This window comes from Aquarana catesbeiana, linkage group LG01, assembly GCF_042186555.1.
Source record: "Aquarana catesbeiana isolate 2022-GZ linkage group LG01, ASM4218655v1, whole genome shotgun sequence".
Classification (NCBI taxonomy): Eukaryota; Metazoa; Chordata; class Amphibia; order Anura; family Ranidae; genus Aquarana; species Aquarana catesbeiana.
Genome location: NC_133324.1, coordinates 845,115,028 through 845,125,219, shown reverse-complemented (window position 1 = coordinate 845,125,219; position 10,192 = coordinate 845,115,028). Strand labels below are relative to the sequence as shown.

Below are 10,192 nucleotides of genomic sequence, written 5' to 3'. Positions count from 1 at the left end.
TGCTGGCTTTCCTGTGTGATCCCAGGATCAAAGGTAAACTGGCACCCAGAGACAACAGCCTCTCCTACTGGAAAGAAAAACTGATTGAAAGGGTCTGTAATTTGCAGCAACAGAGATGTATGCCACATGAGGCCGGTTTGGAAGATTCACCTGCCATGTCTGCTATTCCAAGGCCTGGCACCATCACTCAAAAACAACCGAGTGGAGCATGTGCATGTTGGGTAGAGGCACTTGACAATCTGGTGGATGCAGGTCAAGCAGCAGGTAATCGAGAGGAGAGCAGTGCCTCTGAAAAGGTCAGGGCCTACCTATTTGAAGCACCTTTGCTTCCTACAGAGGACATTTTGACCTATCTAACCACTATGCAAAGTGAGAGAGTTTTCTCTATTACTGGGAACATCCTTAATTCACACTGTGCACAACTAACACCCCATTTGATGGAACAAATAACTTTCCTCAAATTTAACCTCCCCAAGCTGGGTTACCCTACCCTTAACTTGTGAGACCTGAATCATTGTTACCATGTGAAGATAGATGGGACTCAGAGGAACCATCCAAATGTTGAGGAAAATCATTTTTTTTATTTTCTTACCACTTGACAATGGCAGTTTTCTTTGATGTGATCCCAAGATTTAAATAGAATTATATTGTTTTAAGCAATCCAAATTTTTCCATTTATTCCTTCCATCACCCTTTTTTGTAATGAACGTTGTGTAGAGTGGCTAGAGTGTGCGTGATTGCATGAATTAATGTTGTGTGAATGGACAGTAGCAAGGGTTGAAGCCTTGACGTGGCGCTACTGCTCATGCGTTGCTGTTTTTGTAAATACAAATAGCAACGTGTGCTAATTTAACCATTTTTGTATGATGGTCTGGAAATAAGAGACAATGATTAAAGATGACCTCAACAGCATGACAGTTCCTCTTGATGGAGACACTGTCAACTCAAGGATCAGAATATGTTACCAACACACCATAGCACAAAGAAGCATACAGTTGGAAACATGATTCTATGCAAGATAGATTAGTTGGTCACTAATCTACCCTGCTGCCATTTTACTCAAGCCCTGGAAATGATGACTGCCCTTTGAAATGTTGCCCCTTGTGATTGCATTAGCCTGTGAACCTGTCCGGTTAACTGTTGCCTTCATGATTGCAAGCCTGCAACCTATGTCCTGTGAACTGTTGAGGACCGTATGGTTAACCCCTGCTGTAACTATCTGCTGTGTATTCTGGTGGGGGGAAAGCTGAACGGCGTGACTGGACACAATATACATGGGATTACCCTTTGCACATTGAAATAGTGTAGAGAGAAATCTCTTAAATTTTCTAAGTTCAGCCTGATGGTTAAATGTAGAAAAACTACAATTATAAGGTCTCTAGTAAGTTAGTAACAATAAATGGACTAGTTCATTTAGATAAACATCACATAATGAATCTAACAAGGAAAGCAAAACTCAAGAAAACAATTAGTTCTGAACAATTTTTTTTATTTTAACATAAACAAAAAAAAAATTAAAAAAAAAATATAAAAATATATTCTCCCCCAACCTGGTGACCAGTCGCTGTAGGGCCATATTGATGCCAGACATCTGGACACCAAGGTACCTAGTAGCCTCCAGTTGCCTCCTAAGGCTACGTTGGTACCTCTCCAGAGCCACATAGTGACAGAGCTGTCGGAGATTGTGGAGGGCCAAAGAGTGACATAGCCTCCTGGTTACGGCATATTGTGTCTCTTGGACCTCCACAATGCGCCGCAGATACCCATTCACATGTGGCTCTGGAGGGGGATGTATACTGGAGTGGGTGGAGAATCCGTACCAGGACGCACTGGGGAGGAGGCACCAATGGGTGTGTCCAGGTGGGGGATAGTGAAGGGTGGAGGAGAACATGCGCTGGATAAACCCCTGGGGAGGAAGGACAGTGAGCCCAACCAGACCCGGGCAGGTCCAGGCCTTCGTCCACCGGGTGGAGGTGAAGGATGAAGACTTCACCTGTGAAGAAAAGAAAATACATTAGATAGATAATACAATACACATGGCTTCTTCACCCTAACATTATATAAAGGCAATTATCACTCAGCCCTTGTAGACAATCATGTAACATCTTGAGATGTTTTCACTTCTACATACCAGTTTTCCATTTTTGATATTCAGTGAGATGCACCTAATCAATTTGTGTGTAGGAGATATTGGTGTCTGTGTCAATTCGCTGCGTCATACCAAGTTTGCAGAGCTGTGCAGGAAGGTATAGTATTTTACTGTACTCTGACCAGGGCGGAGCTGAGTGTGCTCCCTGGCCAGAGTACAAAGGGATTCCCCTCTACACATCGAGCAGTGTAAAGGGGAATCTCCCAAAGATTTTATCCGCTTGGTCGCACGGCCTGCTGGCGAAAATCTTAAGGTGTAATGGATGCCTAAGTGCTGACCGACCACTAACTAATCTACCTCATCCAGACTGACTGACTGTCGCAAATATGGAACATTAGTTGCACTTGCAGAAAAACATATCAGCTATACCAGCTTTTAACATTACACTCACCAAAGAGAAGCCATTCAAGCCATTGCATTTGGGGTGATCTAATAAAAAGTTGTTTAATAAAATATAGCAGGCTGCTTTTTAAAGTTGATAATTTTGTATGGCCACTGATTGAATAAGCCCCACTTCTGTTCTAGGCTAGGTAGGTTACTCACTCCTGGTCTAGGCTAGGAGGTATAACAGAGAATTTACAATTACTGAACCTTCGATATCCCGGCAGCTGGTGCTTCATCTGCTCCCTTCTGCTACTGCAGTGGTCTGGTCTCTCCCTGAGCCTTCAAGACCTATGCAGGTCTTAATAATAACTGAGGGTGCATGGAAATGTGTCTGACCATTGGGGATCCAAGGATCGGTATGTCTAAAACTTCTAAAACAAAAACCACTAGTAGACAAAAAGGAGCAGTTAAAGAAAAACTCCAGGATACATGTAAAATATATCAGTAAACAGCCTTGTCAATGTGCAACACAATACACTCTGGAGTCTGAACTATAGCCTAAAGATTCAACTTTTATAGATATTTGCCTGCACAAAGATCTACGAGGTCACAAGGTCATTTACAATTTTTTGCTTTAGATGATGCCAAAGAGGAGGCACCAGACATCATGAGGAAAGTGTTAATGCATGCATTAGGGGCATGCCAGAGACTGAACATGTCAAGGGACTGCCAGCCAATAGCTGGAGATTCTTGTCTGACACACCCCCTCCAGCCTGCTGTGTTATTCACAATGATTAACAGTGATTGGCTCAGATTGGGAATCTGAACTGCAGCAAGAAGGTGGCGTGATCAAGGAAGTGACATTGAGGAAATAAGCACGGGTCACGCTAACAGGAAGACTGGAATCAGCTGCAGAGGACTAATAATAATTAATTCCAGCTAAACTGAAGCCTTGCAGAATAAATCACAACCATTTCTTGACAAGGTATGCCATCAGCATTTCATATTTAAAATACTATATTTGCCTGGAAAATACAAAAAAAGTTATACTTTCTCCCTGGATCTGCCGCGTCTGGCTGTTCTGCTGCCTCCCTAGCAGCCTCTACAGGGCAGGTCTCCTCCACCTCCTGCTCAGCCTCAGCAGCTGTTGATTAATGATAGAAAAGAACATTACATTCTGCAGTGTACAACAATCTCACACATTAGTACAAGAACATTGAAACATGTATGATCACGCAGCAGATACCAGCAAGATTATACTAACTTACATGTGGGCGTTGCTGCCTCAGCCTCCTCCTCCTGAGTCTCCCCCTCTGACTGGATGACAGCTATTTAAAGGAGAAATGATGAACATTACAATGTTCAAGCTTCAAATTACTATAAATAAATACTGTATATAGATAAAATGAATGATCAATTAGCATGGCAATACAGGGCAGGTCACTAACGTTTATCTACAAGGCAGGGACATGCATTCACCATTTAGAAAAAATCAGTAAAAAAAAAAATACGAGGCACTTACCTGTCCTGGTTCCAGCGGCGAGTGCTAGGTGCACCGCCACTGATCAGGCGCCTCAGTTCAGAGTGGTGACGTTCTGTCAGATTCTGTAAGCTACGCAAGCGATTGCGTTACCTGACAAATCATCGCAGAGGCTCTACCTGTCACTGCTGGAGCGAGAAGCAATGACACTGGAATCGACAATGGAAGGCTGGACAAATAGAAAAGGACCCACTGTATTAGTGTTACTACTACAGTACTTACTGCACATTGATGACGTGGAGGACTCCTGCTCCTCCTCCCTCTGCCTCCAGCGGCGTTGGGCCTGGATACAATCTTTAAATAAAATCAAACACATCAACGATCTTTAAATAAAATCAAACAAATCATGGTAAATGTCGCGTCGGATGCTTGACAAAAAAATTGTCCTGCACTTTGCACAATGCAATGCTGACACCAACCTTGATGAGCCAGGAGCTGGGTGATCTCATCCTCCCTTACACCCGCTAAAAGCTCATGGGGGAGGAGAAGCACCTGCTTCCCTCTGCGCCCCAACTGCCTGCATTTACGCGCTATGGAATTGCAAAACAAAAAGAGAAGAGAAACGGGTTCCACAATTAAACTACAATTGTAATCTGAAAATGACATCAACACATGAAACACATGTAGAATTAACTCGTAGAATGAAACAATGCAAATGGAATTTTTGGATTAGGCGCATTTTTTCATGTAGCACAAGATTAACATTTTTATTAACCAAATTTATTATAAGAAAAACGTATGCTTTTTTGGTGCACAATAAAATATAAAAGACAGGATTGGGATTGTGCCGAGTAAATATAGATGTCCAGTCCACCTTTCTAATTAAGCGCTTGTGTGAACTGTGTATGGTGTAAATTTCCTTTCTTGTTTCTTTTGCAAAGCATTAACCACTTGTGGATGTGGAACCCCCCATAGTAACTAAACATATGTCAGGTCTGCAAGCTGGTTAAAGGGGTTGTAAAGGTAAACATTTTTTCACCTTAATGCATTATATGCATTAAGGTGAAAAAACTTTTGACAATACTGCCGCCCCCAGCCCCCCCGTTTTACTTACCTGACACCTCGAATCTCCGCTGCTCGTTCTCGTCATCTCTATTGCAGCTCAGCCTGGTCGCTGATTGGCTGCAGTGGATGGATTGAAAGCAGCGCAGCCATTGGCTCGCGCTGCTGTCAATCACATCCGATGATGCGGCGCGCCGGGGGGCGGGGCCGAGTGATACAGCGAGCGGCTATAGCCGCCGGCTGTATCACGGGAGCGCGCCCGCAACAACTAACCACCATGCGAGGGAGCTCGCATTAAGGTAGTTATTTCTTGCGGGGAGGAGCTGAAACAGCCGCCGAGGGACCCCAGAAGAGCAGGTTCGGGGCCACTCTGTGCAGAACGAGCTGCACAGTGAAGGTAAGTATGACATGTTAGTTATTTAAAAAAAAAAATAAAATTACCTTTACAACCCCTTTAAGTCTAGCCACTGTAACACAACAATTTTTTTTTTTTTAATATTTAACTCTTTTTTTTTTTTTTCAATAACAAAAAATGTAAAACCCAGTGGTGATCTAATGCCACCAATAAAAGCTCTATATGTGGCGGGAAAAGGGCATAAATTTCATTTGGGTAGTACATCGCAGGAGCGAGCAGTTGTCAGTTAAAGCTGCAACGTGCTAAATAGCAGAATATGGCCTGGTCAGAAAGGGAGCATAACCTACAGGTGGTAAAGTGGAACTTAAAAGCACTTACTGCTCAGTTTAATGATAACTAAGAACTAATAACGGCCATGGAAATATTCCTCTTACAATGATCGTGGCGATAATATATTTAACATGTGCAAACTATGCTTTCATGTGTAGGCTAGGCACACCTATGCGCAAATTAGGTTTTTCACAGGAGGGAGGATAAATTAAAAATTATTTATTCCTTTTTAAAAAAAAATTTCACTTAACTTTACTGACATCACATGTGATGGCAATAATATATGTTTATGTGTGTGTGCGGGTGGGGGAACTTGTTTTTGGGCATAATATGTGATATCATTTTTAACCACTTGCCGACCGGCTCACGCCGATATATGTCAGCAGAATGGCACGGCTGCGCAAAGTAACGTGACATCGGGACCCGTGGACTCCGGGTGTCGGCGATTGTGTCACGGAGCTGAAGAACGGGGAGATGCCAGTGTAAGCACAGCATCTCCCTGTTCTGCCTAGTGACAGGACAGTGATCTTCTGCTCCCTGTCATCGGGAGCAGTGATCAGTGTTGTGTCACTGGTAGCCCATCCCCCCACAGTTAGAATCACTCCTTTAACGCACTTAACCCCTTCAGCGCCCCCAGTGGTTAACCCCTTCCCTGCCATTTTTTACACAGTAAAATCAGTGCATTTTTTGAGCTCTGATTGTTGTAAAAATGACAATGGTCCCAAAATGGCATCAAATGTGTCAGATGTGTCCGCCATAATGTCGCAGTCACGATAAAAATTGCTGATCGCCGCTATTACTAGTAAAAAAAATTAATAATAAAAATGCCATAAAACTATCCCTATATTGTAGACACTATAACTTTTGCGCAAACCAGTCAATAAACGCTTGTTGCAATTTTTGTTATCAAAAATTTATAGAAGAATACGTATCGGCCTAAACTGAGGAAAAAAATAGTTTTTTATATATTTTTTGGGGATACTTTACAAGGACCTGGAACTCAATGTGAGTCCACATAAGGTTACACTTCCTGCTGGTTGCAGCTTGTGTCCCCCTCCTGCACCACTTTTTGGATGATGGTGGGGATGTTGCTGCTGCTGCCTCCATAGAAGGCCCAGGAGCGTCCTCCATGTCGTCGAAATGGGTTGCCATTGCCAATGCCATATCAATATCTGACACAACGTTGGATGCCGCGCCCGCCATTGAACTTGGAGATCGAGAAATGAATGTGAAAGTTGGCTGACTGTTGGGGTAGAGTAGACCATTCATCAACATGAATGACAAAGATTCGACAAAGCAACGAAAAACATACAAACGTTGAATCTTTGGCTTATGGTGTCTGTCGAAAGTTCTAAGAAGATTCGACGGAGCAGCTAAACTGTACTGCAATCGTACATTTCTGGTCAAATGCATCCGCCAATAGTTAGAAAAATTCTAATGTTGGTTGACTAGTAAAATAATTAATAAATATAATTATTACTAGTCATACAACATTAGAATTCTACTACAGCTAGCTTGTAGGCGGAAAATTCGACTGGAAATGTATGATTGCGGCATCGTATAGTTTAGCTGCTCCGTCAAATCTTTGGATGGATTTTCGGACGAATGCAATTTTTAACGAAAAACAAAATTTTTAAAAACGAATTTCGGGAGTAACTAAATAAATTTATTTTTCGCACGAAAACGAAATTCCGAAACAAAATATTTCAGTGTGCACATGTCTACTGGTTATCCAGTATTGTAGAGGTGCAAGATGATTTTTCCATAGCCGTACCTCAGCTGCAAAATGTTAATATGTTTGCTTCAGGGTAAACCCTGCTTTGTGTCTCAAAGTGCGTGGCCTATTCCAAGGTCCATGTATTGTAAAGTGTAACACAATGTTTCTGTATATGGACCCAGGCTGCAAAATTTCTAATGTTTGCTGCCGAGTTTAACCAAGCATGGTGCTTCTGCACTCAAAAATATTTGACAATAAAACCTGCCTCATCTCTCCCTTTTATATTGTGGCTTACCCAGGCTACTTACCTACTGTCCTGCCACTGTATAATGTGTGTAGCTATTGTTTCTTTATTTAAAGATAATACCTGTCATATCTGTTCCTCATTGTGGCCAGTCACATTTAAAGTCCATTTGAATGTGACTAACTACAGTATTACTTACTCCTAACCTAGCAGTTTGTGGATGCATACTTCCTTTGTCTCCTTTCAAACTTGTTTTTATTGTGAAGTTTTTTTTGGTACTCCTAACTTTTCCAATTATTTGCATGGATACATTCTTAATGCTTGGCTATGTATGTTTGTTTGAAATGAACCACTGTCTCAACCTTCTGGCAGATTTTTTTGCCTACCTCAAAACATCATCGCATTGCCAATCCATTTTTGTTTCCTGTAAATCCTTCACAGATTTTATTTCAATACAAACCATTTCAATATGCAGACAAACATTAAGTAAACTAATTGGATTGAAAATGGGCAGAAAACTGTCACCCGAATCAAACCATATGTGTGGTTTTGTACAATAGTCAGCTGTTGGGTTACATGTCAGTGTGATATGTATGCTAGGATAACACATACAGAAGACCAAGTGGGTAAAATTAACCTCTGCTTTACCAGTGCAATAGGTTCACTTTAATACCAGTCTCTGCAGCAAATTATGCTCACCTTCCCTTCTCTTCTCCATCAGTGCATTTACAGCTGGTAGAGTAAAGAAATACCCATTACTTTCAAGTGTGCAACTGACTACTCAGGCACCAATGCTGTCACTTAAAGACAGACATAATGTCCCCAATCTTGTTTGAGCTTTAATAGGAGTGACTTGTAGCTTACAAAGAGTTTTTTCTCCTCATTCTGGAGAAAGCAAAGAGAAGATAATTATAAACTGCTTTAGGGGCTAGCTTTAAAGTGGATCTGTTGCTTTTCCTGTATAATCATACTACTGGGTCACTTTAAATGTCTTGTAACTTGTCCATATGTTCTAATTTGTTACCCTTGGTTAAGGCAGATATTAACCCAACACCTCACTGTCTGTGGAGGGCTCAAATGGCATATGATATGTGCAAACTGCACAGTAAACAGATGTTGGTTTGAACAAAAAAAAGTGTGTAGCATGTTCAGTTTTTTTTTTTACAATTTGATTGGGTCCGAATGTATATGGTTATATTTACTGTAAATGATCTATATGGAATACCTTAATGGCATTTTTTTTGGATCATCTATACTTTTCTATACTTTTCCACAATCAGCAGCCATGTGTTACATTTTAGCCTCATTTAATGAGTTTTCTGTGCCCCATTTGTACGTTTGTAATAGGACAGAATGAAGATAAAATAAAAGTAAACAAACATAAAGGTCAAGCTGTGGGCACTCCATTAAAAGTAGGAGTTCTGATTGAATCCATTTGTTCCAACTATGCTACTGGGCATCCTTTGTGTGCTCCATTCAATTTATCTGGCATTTATATGGCATTATCTGTCAAAAGAGTAGATAGGCCACGGCCCAGAGGAAAAAAATGTATTTCATAATGTCCTACATAACTGTTAACTGTACAATGGAACAAAGGTATTTCCTATGATTATTTGTAGCACTTCCTGATAACAATGCAGCATTCTAAAGTCACAGTGGAATTATTTTGTTTCTAACTGCAGTATAGCTGATTTGAGATAAAATCTGAGTTATATACATTTATTAAAATCAACTCAATGCAGATGACTTAGTAAAGGAGTAGAATAGGATTACCTTGCAAAGTGAATTTTAATTAATTTTAGTGAATGATGTGAAGCTAAGTGAAGTGAAGCTTTGCAAAGAATACCCAATCATGTGGAAAGATAAAAAAAAAAAAAGAATTTTTGACTGTACATGATTAGATGATTGACATCAGTATGACTACACCCCATGCAATATTTTCATTACTGAACATGATTTGTTCATTTTTACAGTTTAGCCTAGTGCATTCAATCCACTAAAATGATTGCACAGATCAGCTACTCTTTAAGGCTGTGTTTACACTGCCATGTGGAGCTACTCACAGCGGGGGTCCATTGTGTCCCTGTTCAAAGTTTCAGGTCCGATTTCGGTCTGAATTTTTGTTTGACTTCGGACCTGAAACTGCTCCTCAGCTGTCCTGGAGCTGTGTGAACCTGCTCCATTCAGAACCAGTCACAGTCTCCTAATGCAAATTGGATGTGTGGAAAGCACTGACAGCACTGAAGAAATTAGACTTTGCTACAATCTAAAGTAGTGAGTGTACAGCTTGTATAACAGTGTAAATTAGCTGTCCTCTCAAAATAACTCAACACGCAGCCATTAATGTCTAAACCGCTGACAACAAAAGTGAGTACATTCCTAAGTGAAAATGTCCAAATTGGGCCCAATTAGCCATTTTCCCTCCCCGGTGTCACGTGACTCGTTAGTGTTACAAGGTCTCAAGTGTGAATGGGGAGCAGGTGTGTTAAATTTGGTGTTATCTCTCACTCTCTCATACTGGTCACTGGAAG

General features: G+C 41.1%; 1 long non-coding RNA gene across 1 annotated transcript; it reads right to left on the bottom strand.

The window, feature by feature from the left end:
* Positions 1 to 3,521: 3,521 nt before the first annotated feature.
* Positions 3,522 to 4,302, bottom strand: LOC141124924 (uncharacterized). The gene is made up of 3 exons (XR_012241246.1): positions 4,236 to 4,302; positions 3,742 to 3,801; positions 3,522 to 3,617 (listed from the first exon to the last, which is right to left on the bottom strand). It is a non-coding gene; the product is annotated as an uncharacterized lncRNA (long non-coding RNA).
* Positions 4,303 to 10,192: the final 5,890 nt, after the last annotated feature.